The sequence below is a fragment of the Microcebus murinus genome, chromosome 20, assembly GCF_040939455.1.
Source record: "Microcebus murinus isolate Inina chromosome 20, M.murinus_Inina_mat1.0, whole genome shotgun sequence".
NCBI lineage: Eukaryota > Metazoa > Chordata > Mammalia > Primates > Cheirogaleidae > Microcebus > Microcebus murinus.
In genome coordinates, this window is record NC_134123.1 from 24,971,172 (window position 1) to 24,995,595 (window position 24,424).

General features: G+C 38.6%; 1 protein-coding gene and 1 long non-coding RNA gene across 4 annotated transcripts in view; one reads left to right on the forward strand and one right to left on the reverse strand.

Annotated features, from left to right (window-relative positions):
* The window catches only part of ZNRF1 (zinc and ring finger 1), a 104,480-nt gene that overhangs the window by 21,364 nt on the left and 58,692 nt on the right, over window positions 1–24,424 (forward strand). The window lies entirely within an intron of this gene.
* Window positions 1,077–22,622, reverse strand: LOC142862620 (uncharacterized). The gene is made up of 3 exons (XR_012913705.1): window positions 22,535–22,622; window positions 2,567–2,692; window positions 1,077–1,161 (listed from the first exon to the last, which is right to left on the reverse strand). It is a non-coding gene; the product is annotated as an uncharacterized LOC142862620 (long non-coding RNA).

Consider the following 24,424-nt stretch of genomic DNA (forward strand, 5'->3'; position numbering starts at 1 on the left):
GGCTGGTCTCAAACTCCTGGGCTCAAGCAATCCTCCCACCTCAGCCTCCCAAAGTGCTAGGATTATAGGCATAAGCTACCATGCCCAGCCATTTTAGTTTAATGAAAATTTAAAATTCTGTTTCTGCATCACTCTAGCCACATTTCCAGTGCTCAGTAACTACAAATGGCTAGGGACTGCTATGACCAGATAGCACACATAAAGAACATTTCCATCACTGCAGAAAGTTCTATTGGACAGTGCTGTTCTAAACTCTTCCATAGTAGTCTTATAGTAGATAGAGAATTGGTAAATGTGTAATTTCAGAAAATGGATCAAGTGAACTTGTTGGTGTCTAGAATCTAGGAGGCTCTAAGAGTTACTGCTGTTCTGTATCTTTTGTGTGTGGGAGAATTCAGAGGGCATTGCACCATGAATGCTTTATGGGATCATCGGTGATTCCAGGCCTAGTTGTCTTAGCTATAATTTGGTACTGTGGGAAGAGGGGAAACTAGGTAAGTTGAAAGGCAAATGAACCCCTGATGTTGAATAAGCTTTGGGGAAAATGCAGAAAATTTTCTGCCTGGGTTTATTGATTTTAGGTAACTGGGATTAAGCTCAGACTCGGCAGGTTGGGTTTGTGACCACCAGCACAAAGTTGTAGTACTTGAAATTTGACTCAGGTTGGAAATTCCTTGTAATAAAATCATCTTTTCTCTCCACCCGCTTAAATTGCCATCTTTGTAGAATAGTTTAAAATTCTCAAGAAAAGAAAAGATACCCCTGTCATACATACTCACACACTCATAGCTTCCTCAATATAGTGTCATTTCAGTTATTGGACTACAAGGTTAAGAACAACATGAGTCACACCAGCCCTGACCCCAATAGGCTACACAGAGGGAAAGAAGCACTGACCCCAACCTTGTTCTTTGCCCATGGCAGACATTGCTACCGTTTACTTCACTCTTTACTGTGAAGCTCTGTAGGGACTCATGATCCTTGTCAACATAGTACTTCATGTGCCCACAGTCCATACCAACTGCTGGAATTAACAGGGGAGACTAAACCTGTTTACTGTCCTTTGGTAGGGATTTGAGGCTTGGAGTTAGATACTCACAGAAGGGATGTTGTTGTTGCTTATAGCAGAGTACTTACTATGACCAAATGAGTTTGAGAAAGCTAAAAAAAAAGAAGTCTCTTGTAAGTTTGACCCATGGTACAGAGTAGGTGCCTTAAATAAAAGTTCAGTGAAGATACACATGATGAAATACGGTAATTTAAGGGATAGAGATAAAGATCATTTGTGTTGGAAAGGGGTTCAGTACTTGGTTTATTCTGGTGATTTTTGTAGAGTTGGCAAAGGTGGCTTAGAGTTGACTGTTGTAATCGGAAAGAAAAAAGATGGTTTGTAAGATGACAGGAAGGGGTTTAGAAAGAATTCAGAGGCAGCATTTATAGAAGGATGAGGAAGAAGTTGTACAAGAAAAAAAAAATGCCCTGGAACAGGTGAAGGGGTTGGAAAGGATGAACTGATAAGTGCTTGTCAGAAACAGAAGTTAACAGACCTTTGTGGTTTCTAAATCAGTGTATTTTGGGTTTTAAACAAATCTGAAAGCAAGAGTTCTTCCTACTTTTTTCCTGACCACAAATATATTCAGAATATTCTCTGTAAAGATTTCAAACACTAATGTAGAAAGCAAAAGTTTCCCCATGATCCCTTTGGTGTGTATTTATCCAGATTTTTGTCCCTTGGATAAATGGAAAAGCAGTAGAAACCACATTATGCTTGTACAGTTTCACAATTTGCTTTTATTTAATGTCCCCTTCATTGTTCCATGGCTATCCATGAGCATGTGTGGATTTTATTTTGTTTTGTTTTTGTCTCTTGTAATTTCCGGAAACTTTTTGTACCTGGAAGTGGAACCTATTCACAGCAATCTCTCCCCCGTCTTCCTCCAGCCATTGTGCCTGTTTCAGTGAAGTCATGATAAAAAGATTTGTTTCCCAGTAAGTTTGCCCCAAAATGCATCTACCCTTTTACCTCTTTGCTAGAGAGATCATATCTACCATTTGGTCAAAACTACTCTGCAAGTTGTTATAAGACAACCACAGGGAAAGATCATAGAGCTGCTCCTATAAGCTTGATTTGTTGTTGGAGACCAATTAAATTATAAGCTAGAAAGGGCTGAGAACTTGGCCCCCATCGCAAAGGACATTAGACAAATAACGCCAGGCTGGGGTATTCATAGGAGCCCTGCTTCCTTTCTGCTTTCCTCTGTTCTGAAGCAATCTGACTATATCTAACTTGTTCCAGAGCTCACTGCTTCTTTCCTTTTTTTCTCCTAGTGGGATAATTGCTTTTGTCAATGGCTAGACTAGAACATAAGAAATTTTTATTTTGGATCCACAATCTGAGCAGCTATAAAGAAAATGCCAGGCAGCAGGGGGTTAAGGGGACACATTTTAAGTCAGGCCTGTAAGTGGTGGCTAGTCATAGGTCTGCAGTCAGCCTGGTGCTTTTGCTTCCTTAGGGCACTGCAAACAGAAACTGTCAAACAGGCAGGGTGCTGGTGGGCCTGGATACCTGACTGGGTTGGATCCCACAGAGAAGTCTTGCAAGGGGTCGATCCAGTACAGTAGCCCCATGGTCTGAGTAGCTGGCTGGTGACCGTCCAACAAGGGTCTTGATTTTCTTCCCTGCTCCAGTAACCTGTGGAATAATAAAATGAGCAGTAACCAAGCATCTTATTTGAGTTGTAAATGAACTCTGTGCTTAAATGAACATGTGAAATAGTCTTGAATAAGAAAAAGTGCTCTTTCCTAAGGTTTTATTTTTTCCCTTAAGACATTGCTGTTACATGCGACTATTTGAGGCCAAGTGTGTAGGCAAGAGTTAAATGGACTGGCACAGCACCTGGAAATAGAGTTTAGAATGAAGTCGAACCCATTACCCAACAGCAAGGTCAATGTTTATAGAGTTACTATGAGCTCAAAGCCCTTTTGGATGACACGTGTCATTTCCTCCATGCCCCCAGAAAGTGGAGAAACAGGAACAGATTAGGAAAAGTACTTGGAAAAAATTCTGTAATAGTTTGAGCCTCAGCCACGCTTAATACTTGAGTGTTTGAACTCTTAATACTTGAGTGTTTGAACTCTTTCCTACTGTTACTTTCATAAGTCTGTTTTTGTTGGTTATTGCATTTTTTTGAAAAAATATGAAACAAGTAGAGTCATAGCAAATAGTATTTGCTAAATGTCTGTGAGCAGACATTTATTTAATGCTTATTGAGTGCCAGGCACAGTTCTAAATGCTTAACGTGTATTCACTCTTTGAATCCTCACCCTGTGAGGTAGTTACTGTTATCATTCCCATTTTACAGATAAGGAATCTGAGTCCCAGCTGTTGGGGAACTCACCCAGCATCACACAGCTAGAAAGTGGTTGTGGCTCTAATAAATAGTATCTCATATTGTTATTAAGTTGTAATTAGTTTTGCCATCAAAAATTACATTGTGGGAATCTTTCTCAGCCCTATAGCTGAGCCTATGGCATTCTCTGTAGTTTCATAAAATGGTGGAGAAATAAAATACATTTCCTTGGCGGGTGTGGTGGCTCATTCCTGTAATCCTAGCACTCTGGGAGGCCGAGGCAGGAGGATCACTCAAGGTCAGGAGTTCGAAACCAGCCTGAGCAAGAGCGAGACCCCCGTCTCCACTAAAAATACAAAGAAATTAATTGGCCAACTAAAAACATATAGAAAAAATTAGCTACAGGATGCATGCCTGTAGTCCCAGCTACTGGGGAGGCTAAGGCAGTAGGATTGCTTGAGCCCAGGAGTTTGAGGTTGCTGTGAGCTAGGCTGACACCATGGCACTCTAGCCCGGGCAACAGAGTGAGACTCTGTCTCAAAAAAAGAAAATTCCTTACCATGTCAGCGTAAGAGTTGTCACCTGTGACTGCATTTTTCTGCTCTTTATCATAGCATCAGTCCTCTCAACCATCTTTGATTCCCGCAGGACATACAGTCCAATGATCCTGTTTCCATCTCCTTTTCCCTCACCTCCTCAAGCCTGTGCTTTACCTCTTAAATAAGTTAAATTCCATGGTCAGTCATTATTAATACAATCACTGCCTCATGTAATACACTGTTAGTCCTCTCCCCTTCTTGTGCTTCGTCACACTTGCGTGGCTAAATCACAACTCTGGTTAAATCCAAATCTCTGCCTTCTTTGTGAGTGTACTCCTGGGCTGGAAGAAGGCCCAGCATGCTCACTGCCCTCAGTCTTAATTCATGATTACTAACCTCAAGCAGGCCCTTAATACTGCCTGGGAGTCCTGCTGTATTTCCATGGTTCATTCTCCAACCTTCTTAGGGGAGTATTCCACACTTGCTCTTCTCTTTTCAAAGAGAAGCCTTGTTAGCCTTTACTGATGACCTTACTTCCTATTTCCTTGAGAAAGAACTTAATAGTACATCCTACCATATCTACCCACTTACTTGCATCTCTGATATTTTCCCCTTTCCTGTAACTAGGTATGAGCAAGGGCCGACGTCTCCACCTGCACACTAGATTTCCCACTTGCTGAGTCCAGAGCATTGCCCCAGCCTTCCTCTGCTCTGTAGCCTAAATGTAACTTCTCTAGTGGCATATTCCTATCAGCACACACACTGCATCTTGAAAACAACAAGAACAAATTAATTCTCTCGATCCTATTATATTAATATGTCTCCTACAGACACCACCCCATTTTGCTGCTTCCTTTTATAGCAAAACTCCTCGAGAATTCTGTTTTCTTGGTTTTCTGATTTTTCTTCTTCCATTCTCCTTGAATCCACTCCAGTCATGTAGTTGCCCTCCCTACTCAAAAACTGCTCTTATCAAGGTCACTGAGGACTTTTGTTTTGCTAAATCCAATAGCCCATTGTCAGTTCTTAGTTTGGAAAAGGCAGCCACACTGACACAATTACTCACTTTTCCTTGAAACCTGTCTTCATTTGCTTCCAGAATACCATGTTTTCTTCTTACCTCTCTCATTGATCTTAGCTCCTTTGCTGATTCTTCTTTCTCTCTCTGCCTCTAATGTTGAAGGGCATGGAGGGAGACTAAATCCTTGGACCAATTCTCATCTTTTTGTATATCACAACCTAGGTGATTTGAAGTCATTAATGCTGGTGGTTATAAAGAACTATGTGTATGCTAATGATGCCAAAATTTATATCTCCAGCTTGACTGTTCCCTTGACCTTTTTTTGTTAAACTATCATTGAGATATATTAATAATTCGCATGCCCTACAATTCTCCCATTTAAAGTAAACAAATCATTGGTTTTTAGTGTATTCAGAGAGTTGTATAACCATTACCATACTCAATTTAGAACATTTGTTGATTATTCCAAAAGGAAACCTCATAACCATTAGCAGTAACTCTATTTCCATTTTCCCTTGCCCTGGACAACCACTAGGCTACTTTCTGCCTGGATAAATTTGCCTATTCTGGACAGTTTATATAAATGGAATCATATATATTAATAATCCATAGCTTTTTGCTTGTGGTTTCTGTCACTTATAATATTTTTTTTTTTTTGAGACAGAGTCTCACTTTGTTGCCAAGGCTAGAGTGAGTGCCATGGTGTCAGCCTAGCTCACAGCAACCTCAACCTCCTGGGCTCAAGCAATCCTCCTGCCTCAGCCTCCCGAGTAGCTGGGACTACAGGCATGCACCACCATGCCCGGCTAATTTTTTCTATATATATTAGTTGGCCAATTAATTTCTTTCTGTTTATAGTAGAGACGGGGTCTCGCTCTTGCTCAGGCTGGTTTTGAACTCCTGAGGTTGAGCAATCCGCCCACCTGGGCCTTACAGAGAGCTAGGATTACAGGCGTGAGCCACTGTGCCCGGCTATTTGGGATTTTGATAGGGATTATGTTGACTCTATAGGTCAATTTGGAGAGTGTTATCATCTTAACAGTATTAAGATGGGATGTCATGAACATGGATGTCTTTCCATTTATTTGGATTATCTTTAATTTTTTCAGTGATATTTTATAGTTTTCAGGGTTACAAGTCTTCTACTTCCTTGTAAAGTTCATTTTCTTCCCCGAGTTGTTCTAGCACCAAATATTGAAAAGACTATCCTCCATTGAATTATCATGGAACTTTATAATAACTCTGTAGACCACTCATGGGTCTACTCCTGTACTCTATTCTGTTCTCTATATGTCTGTCCTTATGCCAAACCATGCTACTTTGATTACCATGGTCTTATAATAATACTTGAAATCAAATATTTTGAGTCCTTCATCGTATTATATTTAGTAATTAGGATATTCTCAGGCCTTTGAATTTCTATAAATTTTAGAATCAGCTTTTCAATTTCTACAAAAAAAGCTTATAGGAATTTTGATTGAGATTGAGTTAAATTTTTGGATAAATTTGGGGAGCAGTAACATCTTAACAACATTGCAACTTGCAATCCATGAACATGGCATTTCTTTACATTTTTTTTTAAAGAGATGGAGTCTTTCTACGTTGCCCAGGTTGGTCTTAAACTCTTGGCCTCAGGCGATCCTCCTATCCCAGTCTCCCAAGTAGCCACCATGTCTGGCTCTACATTTAAGTCCTTTTTAATTTCTGTCATCAATGTTTTATAGTTTTAGAGGAAAGATCTTGCACACATTTTTAAATACATGCCTCTAAATATTTCACATTTGTTGACGTTTTAAAAGGATTTTTATTAATTGTGATAAAATATACAACATAAAATCCTTTTTTTTTTTTTTTGAGACAAGCTCTCTGTCACCCCAGGTTGGGGCGTAGTGGTGCAATCACAGCTCACCACAGCCTCAAATTCCTGGGGTCAAGTGATTCTCCTGCCTCAGCTTCCTGAGTAGCTAGGACTAAAGGTTTACGCCACAATGCCCAGCTAATTTTTTAAATACATTTTTAAAATAAATTTTGTAGTCTTTTGTAGAGACTCCATCTCTTTAAAAAAAAATGTAAAGAAATGCCATATTCATGGATTGTAAGTTGCAATGTTAAGACATTATTGCTTCCCAAATTTATCCATAGACCTTTACTCTTTAGACCTTTCCTCTAAAACTACAAAACATTGATGACAGAATTTAAAAAGTACTTAAATGTAGAGCCTGACATGGTGGCTACCTGGGGTGACAGAGAGCTTGTCTCAAAAAAAAAGGGTAGATTTTATGTTGTATATTTTATCACAATTAATAAAAACCCTAACCCCACTGTGTTGCCCAGGCTGGTCATGAACTCCTAGCCTCAAGCGATCTTGCTGTCTTGACCTCCCAAGTACTGGGATTACAGGCCACCACACTCAGCCAAAATTTACCCTCTTAACCACTTTAAGTATACAGTTTAATAGTATTAAGTATATTCACATTGTTGTGCAACCGATCTCCAGAACTTTTTCATCTTATAAAACTGCAATTCATTAAACAACTGCTCCCTCTTTCCCCCTCCATTCAGCCCTTGGCAACCACTGTTCTACTTTCTGTTACTATGAATTTGACCACTCTTGATGACTCATATAGTGAAATTATACGGTATTTGTCTTTTTGTGACTGGCTTATTTCACTTAACATAATATACTCAGGATTCATTCATGTTGTAGCAAGTGTCAGAATTTATTTCCTTTGTATGTGTATACCACATTTTGTTTATTCTTTCATTCCATTCATGGACACTTGAGTTGCATCTCCCTTTTGAATATTGTGAATAATGCTGCTGTGAACATGAGTGTACAAATATCTCTTTAAGACCATGCTTTCATTTCTTTTGAATATATACCCAGAAGTGGAATTGCTGGATTGTATGGCAATTTTATTTTTATTTTTTCTTCTTATTTTTGAGACAAAGCTTGGCTTTGTTCCCCAGGCTGGAGTACAGTGGCATGATCATAGTTCACTACAGCCTGGATCTCCTGGGCTCAAGCAGCCTCCCAAGTAGCTGGGACTATAGTTGCATGCCACCATGCCCAGCTATTTTTTTTCATTGTGGTTTTGATTTGCATTTCCTTAATTAGTGTTGTTGAACATGTTTTCATATGCTTTTTGGCCATTTGTATATCTTTTTTGGAAAAATGTCTGTTCAAATCCTTTGCCCATTTTTTAAATTGGGCATTTAGTTTTTTGTCATTGAGTTGTAGAAATTCGTGGTATATTCTAGATACTAATTCCTTATCAGATACATGATTTGCATATTTTCTCCCCTTTTTTTTTTCATGAGTTCTTTGATGTATAGAAGTTTTAAATTTTGATGTACTTCAGTTTTTCTATTATTACTCTTACTGCCTTTGCTTTTGGGGCCATGTCTGTTGGTGGTATTTTTTAAAACTTTATTTTCCAGGCCGGGAATGGTGGCTCACGCCTGTAACCCTAGCACTCTGGGAGGCCGAGGCGGGCGGATTGCTCAAGGTCATGAGTTCGAAACCAGCCTGAGCAAGAGCGAGACCTGTCTCTACTATAAATAGAAAAAAATTAATTGACCTACTAATATATATGGAAAAAATTAGCCGGGCATGGTGGCACATGCCTATAGTCCCAGCTTCTGGAGAGGCTGAGGCAGGAGGATTAATTGAGCCCAGGAGTTTGAGGTTGCTGTGAGCTAGACGGATGCCACGGCACTCATTCTACCCTGGGCAACAAAGTGAGACTCTGTCTCAATAAAAAAAAAAAAAAAAAAAAAAGCTTTATAACTTTATTTTCCTGTAGATTGTTGCTAGTGTATGTTAATACAATTAATTTTTTTTTTTTTTTTTTTTTTTTTGAGACAGAGTCTCGCTTGTTGCCCAGGCTAGAGTGAGTGCCGTGGCGTCAGCCTAGCTCACAGCAACCTCAAACTCCTGGGCTCAAGCGATCCTGCTGCCTCAGCCTCCCGAGTAGCTGGGACTACAGGCATGCGCCACCATGCCCGGCTAATTTTATATATATATTAGTTGGCCAATTAATTTCTTTCTATTTATAGTAGAGACGAGGTCTCGCTCTTGCTCAGGCTGGTTTCGAACTCCTGACCTCAAGCAATCCGCCCGCCTCAGCCTCCCAGAGTGCTAGGATTACAGGCGTGAGCCACCGCGCCCGCTAATACAATTAATTTTTGTATATTGATCCTATTATGACCTTGCTAAAGTAACTTACTAGTTCTAGTAGCTTTTGGTGTAGTTCCTAGAACCTTCTATACACATGATTATGTTATCTGCAAACCATGACAATTTTACTTTTTTTCCAGCTCGTATATTTACTTTATTGCACTGGCTAGGATCTACAATACGATGTTGAATAGAAGTGGTGAGAGCAAACATCCTTGACTGGCTCCCAATCTTAGGGGAGGCATTCAACCTTCTATCATCAAGTATGATGCCAGCTATAAGTTCTTCATAGGTACCTGTATCAGGCTGAAAAAATTTCCTTCTCTTTCTAGTTTGCAGAGAGTTATCAGTGGCTATTGAATTTTGTCAGATGATTGTTCTGCATCTATTGAGATGATCATAGGATTTTTCTCCTTTATTCTACTAGTATAATGAATTACATTGATTTCAAATACTAAACCAATCAAATTGGTCATAATGTATTATTTTTTTATTTGTTACTGAACTCAATTTATTAGAATTTCGTTCAGGATTTTTGCTTTTATGTTATTGAGAGGTATTTTTCTCTAATTTTCTTTTCACATAATATTTTTATCTTATTTCGTGATCGGTAACGTTGGCCTTATACAATGATGTGGGAAGAATTCGTTTCTCTTTTCCGGAAGCAACTGTGTAGTTTGGGTTTTTTTTTTCCTTCTTCCTTTATTTATTTATTTATTTTTAAGCCCCACCAGCTTCTTAATTCTTCTTCCTTAAATTTGATAGAATTCATTAGTAAAGCCTTCTAGTCCTGGAGTTTTCCTTATGAGAAAGTCCTTAATTACAAATTGAATTTGTTTAATGGATAAAGGGCTAATTGTGTCATTTATTTTTTATCAAGTAAACTTGAATAGTTTGCTTTTTTCAAGTAATTTGTCCATTTCATCTGTATTGTTTAATGTATTAGCATAAAGTTTTTTGCAATAATTTTTCCTCATTATTATTATTTTAATGGCTATAGGATCTTTAGGAATGACTCCTCTTTCATCCTGACATTAATAATTTGTGTCTTCTCTTTTTTATGATTTGTCAGGCTAGAGAGTTATCAATTTTATTAATTGTGTCAAAGAACTAGATTTTGGTAATTGGTTTTCTCTATTGTTTTTATGTCCCCTTGATTTCCACTCTTTATTTTCTTCTTCCATTTCAGTTTGCTCTTCTTCTAGCTTCCTAAGGTTGAAACTTAGATCATTGATTTTAGACCTTACTTCTTTTTTAATATATTTAAAGCTATAAATTTCCTTTTTGAATATATTTAAAGCTATAATTTTCCACTGCCGTAATTAGATTTTTGTATTATGCATACCATAACTTTGATATATTGTGCTTATATTTTCATTCATTTCAATATATTTTCTGCTTTTTCTTATGATTTCTTTTTCTTCTATGATTCATAGATTATTAGAAGTGCCTTATATAATTTCCAGATATTTGGGGATTTTCCAGGTATCTTTCTGGTGTGGATTTTTTAGTTTACTTCTGTTGTGATTAGAGAACATGCTTTGTATAACTTGAATCCTCTTAAATCTTTTCGAGACTTGTTTTATGGCTCAGAATGTGTTCTAGCTTGGTGAATGTTCCACATGCATTTGAAAGGAATGTGTTTTCTGCTGTTGTCTGTAGATTGTTCTGTCAATGTCAGGTCAATTTGGTTGATAGTATTTTTCTAGTCTTCTAGAATTTTACTGATTTTCTCTCTACTTGTTTTATTGATCACAGAGGGAGGGGTGTTGAAATCTCCAGCAATAGTTGTGGATATTCATATAGCCACTCCAGCTTTTTTTTTTTTTTTTTTTTTTTTTTTTTTTGATGACTGTTTGCACAGTTATCTTTTTCTATCCTTTTAACCTGTGGCTTATTCAAGTGTTGTTCCTATTTTTAAAAGTATATAATTTGGTGTTGCTTTTTTGTCCAGACTGACAATCTTCCTTCAGTTGGATTAAGAAAAGTGTTTGTTCTATTTTATCTCCCCTATGGCATATTAGCTTTACCTCTTTGGCTTTTTTTTTTTAAGTGGTTGCTGTAGGTTTTATAGTATGCATCTTTTAACTTTCCACACTATGTCTTCAGTTAGTATTACACCACTTCATGTATAATGTAAGACCTTGCAACAATATTCTTATGCTTACCTCCTTCTGACCTCTGGGGACATTGTTGTCATGTATTTTATACACACACATATACATACCTCAGGGTACACTGGGGTTTTTTGTTTCTTTGTTTGTTTGTTTGTTTGTTTGAGGTGAGAGTGTTGGTTTTTGTTTTTGCTTTAAACAGTTAATTATCTTTTACAGAAATTTAAAATTGAGATGAAATATTTTATTATTTACCCAGGTGAATTTGGTTTTAAATGGGTCCAAAAGTCCACATTCAGCGGAAGTTCTCTAAGTCCTTTACCACAGCCACAAATTCCCCCTCTGTACCTGAGAGGAGGATGAATGAGTAGACCCTAAATAATGAAAATCCAGAATTCACAGTTCATATAGCAGACACTGTAAGATCTGGAGCCATATGAAGTTGACACCTGAAAAGCGCATATAGTCTTGTTTTTCTGATTCTGTGGTTCAAGTGGCTAACAGAGTGAGGGAGATTTTAGTATAACAGAGACAGGTGACGGCTGGGCTATAATTAGTAGGCTGCCATTATTAGTTTAATGCCAGTTAGAGGAGCAGATTCCACTTGCTATCTTATGTAAGAATCAAGAAGGCTCACACTGGGAATTTTCAGTCTCCTTCTAAACTCTAGCAGAACTAAGCTCCTCTACCTGCCAGCACCCTTCTGAGTATGAAAACCATCTGCTCTTTCTCAACAGAGCCTTCCTTTATTGCAAGCAGTAGACTCAAGGATTTTTTCATTCCACACATTCAGGTGTTCACTAGCCAGCTCTCAGGAGTTCATATCATTAAGACTTGCTTAGCTGTCTTTGGCTTAGAGCTCATCTCTGTAATTCTCCTTTAAGGATCCTGCCCTAGACAAGCACAGCCTGTTCTCTGGCAGCTAAAGTTATCCCTTCTCTCATCCAAAGAACTTTGGACAACCTGTCCAAAAATGTGGAAGCAACTTCATTCATTTTCTCTCTCAGCTGTTGAAATTTTAAATGTTTAAAAGGAATAATAATACGTGTATGGTACTTGGATGAGTAGGATTTGTCCAGTATACACCTGGATGGTATATGTGTATATGGATGTGTTTATATATACATATGTTTAATTGCCTTGACCACTATGAACTGAGCCAAATGTGATTTAGTTTCTTCAGTGTGTTTACTTAGAGTATATTCAAGAAAATCCTTGGGCTATGCAACACTGTAATGGGTCTATTGCATAGAATTGTGAGTGAAGAGAGAAGGTAGACATGAGCTTGACCATTCTCGAGTGCCTGTTCTGTGCCAGGCACTGGGATAGTACTTTACACATGTTCTCATTTTTCCTTTGAACAATCCCAAGAGATGGAAAGAAATTATTTCCATCTTACAAGCAGGAAATGACAGAGCCAGAATTTGAATCTGCCTGACTCCAGCATCATCTTTTGCAGCCTTCACGATGGGTGGCATTTTAGATTTGATTGGGTTTAAACCCTTATTTCCTATTATGAAATTGACAGGAAGTGTTAGTTTGTAGAGGGAAGGGCAGAATGAATGATACTATTGAGATCTACATCTTTAGAATCTTTTGTTCCTGTTCAGCATACTCTTAAGATTCAAACTATGCTGATAGGTAGGATGGTGTGCAGTGGCAGTGCTGTGCCTCATTTGCTTTGTTAAACAAGGCAGCGTGGGACTATTCATTTTGATGTAGTTTTATCTTCACTCTTCTTGTAGGTAGTTTCTTTCTCTCTCTGTCTCTTTCTCTCCCCACCTCTCTCCCTGCCTCCAACCTCCCTCCAATTCCCCTTTCCTTCCATTTCCTTTAAAATTTAAAAACGTTTTCTGGACCCCAAATCTATGACTAGAATATGCTTAGAGGAAGAAGAGTAGTAGGCTGAAAATCTCTCCCTCAGACACTGATTTTGGTTAACATGGCCTTCAGAAAGGACTTCAAACATTCATATAACTTTATTTTTTTATATAAAATTTGGGAAGCAACAAAACTTTTGCTGACCAATGTGGAAAAGTCTTTGATAAGGAGGTGAATTGAATCTGGCTTGTGAACACTTATTTTCTTTGCCCTGGTTAGCTAGATTTCAAGCTTTTCTCACCCCTAGGTGTAGAGACCAAGTCCATATATGTTGACTGTAATCTGCATATTGTTTACCTAGAAGAATATTCAAGAGCAAACATAAAACCTGTTTTTGTTGTCTCTTGTTAGGCAACAAAACCTTCCTCAAAACTCGGTGGCTTAAAATCACATCCATTTTATATTTGATCATAATTATGTGACTCAGGAGTTGAGGCAGGGCTCAGCTGGGTGGTTCTTCTCTACATGGCTAACAGCTGAGGTGTCTCATGACATTGTAGTCGGATAGCAACTAGAATGCCTAATATGGCTTCACTCACACATCTGGCAACTTGGTGGGCATGACTAGGAGGCAAGGACCTCTCCCCTCCCCCCATGTGGTGCTTTCTCCACTTGGCTAGCTTGGGTTATATTGTCTGAAAGCTAGATACCAGAAGTTAGCATTCCAAGCTGCAAAGGCAGAAACTATAATTCTCTTAGGGCCCAGCCTCAGAAGTTACATGGTCTGGCTTCCCTTACTTTCTATTCTGTTGGTCAAAATAAGAATTTGAGTTGGCCATGAGGCAAAAGGAGGGGTAGGAGAGGGGACATTGCAAAGAGCCTGTGGGATGGACAATATTATTACAGCTATCTTTAGAAACATAATTAACCACAGAAGTCTTTCCTTAGGGAGCTTGAACCTCTCTCCAGGCCAATTATATCAGAATCGTTGAAGAAACAATGAGATGCTGTCAGGGAAGTCCCATGTGTGTGTACTACTCGAAGTATGATCCCATTGAGGTCTACAGTCTGGCTCTTTGTGGCTCATTCAACATGGCATTCCATTGTGTGAGACTATGAGTCTTCCCACTCTTTTGAGCCATACTGATAAGAGAAATTGAAAATAATTTAAGTGCTGTTACATTTTTTCTAGGACATAGTCCTACTTCTATAAAAATTCCCCATCTGCTCCCAGTATACATTGATGTTGAGTACTATTGTTTTTATAATCACTGGTGAATTCCTGGTGAGAACCATATCTTCTGTGTCTAACCTGTGTGTTGAGCACGGCATTAGACTCCAGTAGACATGTGGTAAATCCTTGAATTGAACCATTAAAAATGGCACTGCTGCTACTGTTATCAGTGTCTGTCAGCATTGTGCAGAATTAGTAATTTCTGTAGATTTGACAGTTTCACACCCCTGTTAAAAATTCAGAAAAACATGTGATTTTTAAATGAACAGATTTAAAATTAGATTAAACTTGAAAAGTAGCCTAAACATTTTTAAAGGAGAAAAAAAAAATTTAAATGTGGAAGCATAGTTAGAATACCTTGAGTAAATATAGTTTACTTCCTTACAAATTACTTTATTTAGAAAGGCCTAAGCCAGAACCCTTCAGACTTTGAACCATTTGAAATACAGAGAATTTACTTTGTCATTTTCAACACAGGAACACACAGATTTTACTCCTGAAACTAGTTATAAAATCATTAGAGTTAGTGGCATAGAAGAGTGTTGTAGCTCATGGAATGCTAACCATGAGATTGATCACAAGATTCTCCCCATTACCTATAAGAGGCGTAGATTCCTAGGTTCTCCTTCCTTAAATATTCTGATGTAATGGAACTCTGGTGAGACTATGGAATCTCTGTTTTTAATAAATGTTCCTGGACCTTGTTAGAAATGCAAATTGGGACCAGGCAATGGCTCATACCTGTAATCCCAGCTCGTTGGGAGGCTGAAGTGGGAGGATCTCTTGAGCCCAGAAGTTCAAGACCAGCCTGGGCAACATAGCAAGACCCCATCTCTACAAAAAAATTTTTTTAATTGTGGAGCATAGTGGCTCATGCCTGTAGTCCTAGCTCTTTGGGAAGCTCAGTGGGGAGGATCCCTTAAACCCAGGAGTCCAAGGTTACAGTGAGTTATCATCACACCACTGCACTCCCACCTGGGCAACAGAGGGAGAGACTCTATCTAAAAAAAAGAAAACAAAACAAAACAAAAAATGCAAATTCATGGCCCCCATCCCAGACCTACTGAATCCATATGGGGGGGAGAGGGCTTAGTCTGTTTTAAGTGGGTTTTTAGGTGATTCCTCCATTTGCTAAAGTTAAAGAAGCACTGTTGTAGAGAAATCCATTTCATTGTTCTTTGCCTGAAAACTAAGTTTCTACTGGAAAGTATCCCAAAAGATTTTCACTGTGTGTAGGAACCTGCAGGTAGGGACATTCTAGATAATATGGATTGTTGATTGTTACTGTTTTTAAGCTGAAGTATAATTTATATACCATAACATTCATCCATTTTAAGTGTACAATTCGATGATTTTAGTAAATGTATAGAATTGTGCAACCATTACTTAAATCAATTTTATAACACTTTCACCCCACAAAAGGTTCTCTATGTCAGGTCAACCCCTGCTCTACCCTCAGTCCCAGGCAACTGGTGTCTCTCTTGATTTGCCTTTTCTGAAAATTTCATATAAATGAAATCATACAGTATGTATTCTTTTGCATTTGACTTTTATTTATCATGTTTTTGAGGTTCATACATGTCGAGTGTGCATCAATAGTTACTTTTTATTGCTGAATAGTATTGTATGAATTTTTCATATTTTATCTATATATTCACTAGCTTATGGATTTTTGATGTGCTGTGAACATCCCTGTTTATGTTTTTTGTGTGGACATAAGTTTCTACATAGTAAATCTATGTTTAAACTTTTAAGAAACTGACAAACTGTTTTCCAAAGTGGCTGTACATTTTACATTCTTACCGGCAATGGATAAGGTTTCCATATTTGCTATATCCTTGCTAACACCTGGTATTGTCAATCTTACAGATTTAAGTCATTCTAGTAGGTGTGTAGTAGTGTCTCATTGTGATTTTAATTTTCATTTCCCTAATAACTAATGATGTTGAGCTTTTTTCATGTGCTTATCAGCAATTCATTTATCCTCTTTTGTGAAATGTCTATTCAAATCTTTGTCCATTTGTGGTTTTTGTTTGTTTTTAAGACTTAATTTTTTATAGAGTTATTTTAGGTTCACAGCAAAATTGAGAGGAAGGTATAGATATTTCCTGTATATCCTTATTTTTTAAAAATTGGGCTGTTTATCATCTTAATGAGTTGTAAGAATTTGTTATGTACTGTGACATATACATCACAATATCTTTTATCATATATATGATTCCCAGACATTTTTAATTTTAATTAAGTCTAATTTATCAATTTTTTTTAGAGATAAGGTCTTGCTCTGTTACGCAGGCTGAAGTACAGTGGCAGGATTATAACTCACTGTAACCTTGAACCCCCCCTGGGCTCAAGTGATCCTCCTGCCTCAGTCTCCCAAGTAGTTGGGATGACAGGCACGTGGCACCATGCCCAACATTTTTACTTTTTGTAGAGATAGGATCTTGCTATGTTGGCCAGGCTTCAAACAGTCCTCCCATCTTGGCCTCTCAAAGTGCTGGTATTACAGTGTGAGCCATCACACATCTGGCCAGTTTTAAAGATCATGCTTTTGGTATCATATATGAAAAATGTCATTTAGTCCAAGGTCACAAAGATTTTCTCCTGTTTTCCTCTAGTAGTTTTATAGTTTTAGCTCTTATATATGTCTATGTTCCATTTTGAGTTAATTTTTGGGTATAGTATGAGGTAAAGTCTGAGTTCCTTTTTTTTTTTTTAAAACATATGTATATCTAGTTGTCCCAACACCATTTGCTGAAAAGTCCATCTTTTCTTCACTGAATTCCCTTGACAAAAATCAACTAGTCATAAATGTAACAGTTTATTTCTGAACTTTCAGTTCTTTTCCATTGATTTATATGTCTGTCACTATTGTGGTTACTTGTAGCTTTATAGTAAGTTTTGAAATCTGATAGTATACATTCTCCAACTTTGTTCCTTTTTAAAAATTGTTTTGGCTATACTAGGTCCTTTGCATTTCTATGTAACTAATGTTAGAATCAGCTTGTCAATTTCTACAAAATGGTTATCGGTTTTCTTTCAGGGGTCCTTCGACTTTTCACAGAGGGCCTGAAATTGGCTCACTGGTCTTTGAGAGGTTATAATAAACAAAGGTGTAATGTACATCAATGCTTGATATATTGCTTTTCTTCCAGGCTACGCATGTGAGGTTTAACGGCTAGTGAGATCCTGCGCCAACTAGAGTAGTGATAATGACTCTTGAGTGCTTCCCTCTGTGTTATACTTTGTGGCGTTCTGCCTCTTTGTCTCACCCATAGTTGGCACTCCATAAATACTTGAATAGGAGTGGGAAAGCATCTAAGATAAAGAACAAGTTGAGAATGTTGCATTTATCATCTCTCTCCTCTTTTTGAGCCTCCCTTATTTTAAAACTGTATTTATAGCAGCGAGTTTGGAACCAGCCCGGCCAAGTCTGGTTCCCTCTGCCCTGAGCCGTGCACAGTTTCATGGCTGATTGCTTCTATCAGATTTTTTTCACCTGTTCTTGCCTAAGCCCGCAACCCATTATCACGCAAACCAGACATGCTTTTATCTTTTCAGAAGCTTGTGAGAGGAAACTCTGGTGCTTCCCTTCCTCAGTTTTACTCTGAGGAACATTTATCTCTTTCTTGCAAAATTTGGCTGTTCATCACTTAACATTTTAGATATGTGTTTCTTTTGAACAGGCTGCCTTCCAAAGCTGTGTAGTTCTTATCTTCCTTCTACCTCACCAGGCCTTTTTGTGCTGGAATCACTTAAACACAACTAATACTTATGGAGCATTTAACTGTATGCAAGCCATCATCTTAGACGCTGACAGATGTAAATAAATGGATGAAACATGATTCTTGCCCTCATGGAGCTTGCAGTCTGATAAAAGAGACAGTGTGTGGTGTCAGTGTGCACACATCGTTATGGAGGATAGTGTGTAAGGAAGAGGTAGGAAGGATCCCTGAGTTGGGTGGAGCACTCGTTTTCCAAGGAACCTGTTGCAAAGCAGGAGCGTATCCTTACTTTGTATTTTTAAAATATGATCTCAACTTTCAGCATTGAAACCTTGGAATCTCCTGCTGTGGTTTAGATGTCAGCCTCCCTGGGTGTAGGACAGATAGAGCTCCTGACTCTTAAGCTTCCTCGTCCTGTTGACTTTTTTGCCACTTACTTCACAAGGCTATAAGCTATATATTGTTATTCAAGTTATTTGATGGGCATACTGTTTTCCCTTGGAAAAGGAACTGCGTGTACAACAAATGAACCGTGAGTGACATACTTATAACTGAAGTAACATAATATTTTAAGCAGCTCATCTGTTATTTAATATAATTCCCCAATGAGAGCTTAGTATGGTGCTCTGTCACCCATGGGCCTCTTGAAAGTGGAATTCTTTTTTCTAAAATTGCATAATACTTCTGCCAGAAGAAGGAGGTGGTAGAGTATTTGAAATGGTGATTCTGTTAGCTGCTACCCCTGTCTTTTTCTGTAATGTGGGAAACCTTCGTCTTAGAATCTCCTGGCAGGTGTCCTGGTTGGATCCGTGGGCAGTGCTCGTCCGGCTGCTTCAAGGATCCGGCTTAGGGACATGTTCTTTTAGCACTTGGTGTGAAAGTTTTGTTTGTTTGTTTGTTTGTTTTTAATTTAACCTGCACCCATGTAAACTGTGCTCCCCATGCCAGTACCAGAATAACCCTGGCCAGGCCTCAAGAAAAACCTGGTAACTGACCTAAAATTAAATGCATGAACTCTGCCTGCCCTTTTGCATTTGCATTATGGTTTTTGGTTAGGTACTCTTAACTATTTTTTTCCCTTAGGAAAAGGCTGGGAAGGAGAAGCTTGAGTCATTATCATAGATACAGAGAGGGGATGAATGAGCTTGGAAGGTTGCTGTTAATAAGTGGGACCAGTACAAATTATGCTGGATCTAAGATTTTTTTTTAACCTAGTAATAAAGATTTTATGAATATCACAATCACTGGCTTTATCCAAGTGATCCATAGTATGGTCTTCTTTTCTTTTTTTTAAGAGACAAGGAGGTCTCACTATGTTGCCCAAGTTGGCCTCGAACTCCTGGGCCCAGTGATCCTCCCACCTCAGCTGTAGTGTATGATCTCAGCTTGATTTTGAGCATGAGCCATGTTGCACCTTGTGCCTGTAAGGGCTGGCTTGTTCCTTCAGCTCAGCTGAATCTTCTCTTTCATGATCTCACCAAGTACTCCCAGGTGAGAGTGTGTTATATTTATCCCTGACACCTTTCAGATTACAGGAGATCATGCAAGTCATGAAAAGGGGGCACTGCCTAAGGTTGGTTTTTATTCTGACTTAGAAGTAAATGTCTTGGAAATTAAATTGCTTTCTTTGCTGGTTTTCCCTTCCCTGACACACATCTGTTGCTGGCATAGTAGTGGCGTGGGAATGAGCTTCGGGTCCCCTGAAGAGGTGTATGTGCAGTTAGTAGGGAGCAGAGAGTTGTGGGGCATTTTTAAACATTATAAGCCCTTTAGAATTTAATGTTTGCATTTATATAAACCTCAAAGAGTTTTTTAAAAGTATTTCAAATATACATAACAACGCAGAAAATAATACAGTAAGCATCTATGTGCTCACCACCAAGATGAAATGTTTATAATATTTTTTTATTATTCCTCTGGATTGCTCTGTACTTGTTCCACTTCTATGAATCCCATGATTTTGTGTGTAAGTTAAAAATGAATGGGTATAATGTATCTAGCTCTTTGCCACTTGACTTTTTTTTTTTTTATTTAACATTGTTTTTTTTTGTTTTGTTTTGTTTTTGAGACAGAGTCTCGCTTTGTTGTCCAGGCTAGAGTGAGTGCCGTGGCGTCAGCCTAGCTCACAGCAACCTCAATCTCCTGGGCTCGAGCAATCCTGCTGCCTCAGCCTCCCGAGTAGCTGGGACTACAGGCATGCGCCACCATGCCCGGCTAATTTTATATATATATATCAGTTGGCCAATTAATTTCTTTCTATTTATAGTAGAGACGGGGTCTCGCTCTTGCTCAGGCTGGTTTTGAACTCCTGACCTTGAGCAATCCACCCGCCTCGGCCTCTTAACATTGTTTTTGAGATGTATTCATGCAGATCCAGCCCATTTATTTGAACTGCTTTATAGTGTTCCCTTGATAGGTGGATAAATATACTTCAACTTATTTATTTATATGCACAGTGAGGGGCAGTTAATTTGATTCCACATTTTAGCTATTAGAAATAGAGCAGCAAGGAACACTTTTGTACCTGTTTGTTTCCTAATTGTTGTGGGCACATGGAGAAGTGCTGTTGACTTTTGTGTGTGTAGATCTTGTGTGGAGTCCTAGCCATTTGTAGATTCTTTTACCTTTCCTGGTGCAGATAATTATATCACAGTTGTGTTTCCTTCTTTCAAGCCCTTAGATCTTTTGTCTCTTTTTCTTACTGCATTAGTTTGCGAGGGCTGCCATAACGAACTACCACAGACCAGGTTGTTAAACAACATAAGTTTTTCTCACAGTTCTAGAGGCATGAAGTCCAGGATCAAGGTGTGGGCAGGGTTGTTCCTCTTGAGGCCTTTCTCCTTGGCTTGCAGACTGCCATCTTCTACCTGTGTGCTCACATGGTGTCCCTTTGTGTCTGTGTCTTAATCTCTAATTCTTGTATGGTCACCAGTCATATTGAAGTGGGGCCCACCCCGATGACCTCTTTTTAACTTAATTACCTCTTTGAAGTCCATGTCTTCAAATACAGTCACATTCTGAGGTATTAGGGGTTAGGACTTCAACATGTGAATTTGTGAGGGGACACAATTCAGCCCATAGCCCTTGCTATCGGGGCTGGGCCCTCTAATACACCTTTGAATTAAAGCAGTGAAAGTGGGAAGTGTGTTTTACCCCTTTCCATAAAGGATTGTAAAGAGAATCCTCTTCAAGTCTCACCACTAAAAGTGACAGTTGCTGTGGGTTTCTAGCTGCCTCTCACTGAGCTAAAGAAACTCTCTTGTGTACATTGTTTGCTTTTGAGAATGGACCTGCATACGGCCTGCCTTTGCTAGTTAGAGCTCAGAAAACTGAAATGCCTTCCTTATAGCAGGGTCCCAAGAGGTGACCGAGGCTCTGTCCCAACCCTGCTTTGGAAGAGAGCAGCTTGAGGCAGTGTAGGTGGCATGTTTACAGGGTCAAGGTCTGACATATAAATGGCATCTGGGGTCGGAGGTGATGGTGGCATTTTTCTTGAGTGCTCGGCAGGGCAGCCCCAAATAGGGTGGAGGGTTCCTCATCAGTCCAGTTGTATGGTGTGGTGTTTGGCCACGTCCCCATGTTACTCTGACACCTGAGGCATTTCTGCGAGAGACCTAGCATTCTTGTAATTAACTTCTTTCCTGCCTAATCACTAGGGTCGTTTTCTGCTGGTGGCTGTAACAACCCTTTTGCGGCCAAGCTTTTCTCCCCTTCTTCTCCTTTTGGATATGTTCTGTGATTCTTTTCTAGGTTTTTGAGTTGGACATTCTGATTTTCCATTTTTATTTGCTAGTATATGCGTTTCCCACAATTTTATTGAGATATAATTTACATATAATTTAGCCATTTGAAGTGTACAGTTCATGGTTTTTAGTATAGTCCCAGATTTGTGCAACCATCACCACACTCGATTTTAGAACATTCTCACCCAGCCCTCAGCCCAGGCAGTCTACTTTCTGTACATTTGCGTTTCTGGAACATGCGGTTAAGTCTTCCTGGGTCTGCCATAGTGTTATGCCACAGCTTTTTTAATCAGAGGAATTCTTTTCTACCCCTTTTTATTGTTTCTTTCTAAAAATCAACTTGATGGCAACATAAAAAGCCTTATGCTAATTTAGTATTAGGATTCATAGCTATAGTATACATAGTGAAAATATTATTCTTAGATCTTTTGGTGGAGTTGGCAATTACATTTCCTTAGATAATCAATTACAAATGCCTACTGTTGTCTGCTGTCAGTACCATGGAATGGAGATCCCATGAAAGAAATGAGCTAACTCTCCCTCAGGTGATCTCTCAAGACTTCCTTACTCAATAAATTACTTTTGTTGTAACTATATTAAATCATTCATTAAATACTTCCAATTCTTTCATTTATTCCTTTTCCCCCCCATACATTCATTGCCATACTTAATTGCCTTGCTACATACACAAATTTTTATTTTTATAAACATACAAGATGTATTTTTTTCTTTTTCCCAACTTGTTATTTTGAAAATTTTCAATCCTACAGAAAATTTGAAAGAATAGGACAGTGAACATTTACTTACCCTGAAGATATTCTGGAACACCATCTCCAAAAATGCTGCTTTGGTATGCTGATTGAGTATATGGTGAACAGCAAACATAGGGAGGACCCTTCTCTGAACTTTCCTTCTCTGCCTAAAGATGTCAAGATTAACTGTTGACAACTTACCCAAACAGACTATCACCTACTGGGGGGGGGGGGGGTTTGCTCTGAGACATCTTTTAATACCTGAGAGACTTTATCTGTATAACAAGACAAACGTTATTCACCTTACAGTTACTCTCTTTACCCTCCCTCCCATTACCCTTCCCCAAAACTTGTATGGCCGCCACCTCTTAGAAGCCCAATGGCCTATTGTTTAATGTAGCTCAGGATACTGTATAAGCTTCTGTCATCAGACCCTTAAGTCTGATACTCTTTGGGACTACCATAAGTACATACTTAAAATGGGTTTTTGTCTCCTGTTAATCTGTATGTCATTTAGTTTGTAGCCCAGCCGAAGAGCCCAGAAGGGTAGAGAGAACCATTTTTCGCTCCCCTACACAGCTCACCTAGATGTACCCAATTAACATTTTGTCATATTTGCACAACTCTTCCTTCCCTCCCTCTCTCTCCGTCTCTCTGTCTCTCTTTATCTGTCTCTCACATATGTATTTTCTCTGAATCATTTAAAAGTAAGGTGTAGTCTGTGGCCATACCACCCTGAATAAGTTGTAGACATCATGATATTTCACTCCTGAATACTTTCTTATGTATTTGTTTAATGCTTAAGACAAAGACTTTCTACATAGTTACCATACTGTCTTCACCTCTAAGAAATTTGACATTGATACTAACATCCAATTAACTATTTAATAGTAACAGTAGATATTATGTCCTTATTCACATTTCTAGTTATTCCTAAAATGTCCTTTTTTTTTAAATACAAGATTCAGTCAGGATCATGTATTTATTGCCTATAGTTGTCATGTCTCCTTGGCTTTCTTTATTCTAGAACAGCCTCTCTGCTTTCTGCCCTCCCCTTCATGGGCTTGACATGTTTAGAGTACAGACCAGTAATGTCCCATAATTTGGATTTGTCAGATTGCTTCCTCATGATTAGTTTCAGGTTAAACATTTTTGGAAAAAGGACAGCATAGTTGGCATGTGTCCTTCCCATTGCATCCTACCGGGAAGCCCATATTGTCAGTTTGTCCCATAACTTGGTTAAAGTAGTGTCTGCGAATCAAAGATGATCTGTAGTTGATAACTCTGAAATGGTGTGAGGGTCTCCTTTCCCGGTAACCTTTGTTTGAACCACTGGTTTTTATAATCCATGGATAATCTTTACAGTCAATGATTTTGTTTTTATTTTAATGACTATCTTTTCATTTCCAGAAATTGTTTAGTTTCTTTTCTTACCTATTTTTTTCCTTCTCTCCTTCCTGCCTTCAATAGTATCTTATTTTCTGGAATTTGGAATCCATCTTTTATGTCTTTAATCTTTAAAGACACCTATTTTATAGGATCTGTCAGATTATGCCATTTTCTCATGTCTGCCCATGCTGGACTGTTTTGTAGTTTTTGACTGTGAACTTATCTTAAACGGAGTATAGAGACGCAGGCCCTTGGTTACAGATTGCAGGACAGACTTTTCTTTCCTCTGTGTGTAGCACAGGCAGAGAACACACCGTCTTCCCCCTCCCCTCAGTTCTTAGTTTGCCCTTATTTTCTGGCATCTGGGGATTTCCAGTTACCTCTTTGTTCTTCAGTAGTCTTAGGTATGTAGCTGTAGGGTTTTCTGGTTATCTAGGCTGTTATATTACTGTAACTGGAAGTTCCCATGATTTTCATGTTCAGAATTGAGACTTATCACTTCAAAGAGTTTTTAAGGCTTAGGTTTACTCCTCTGTGAGCTGTCAGCAAGTGACTG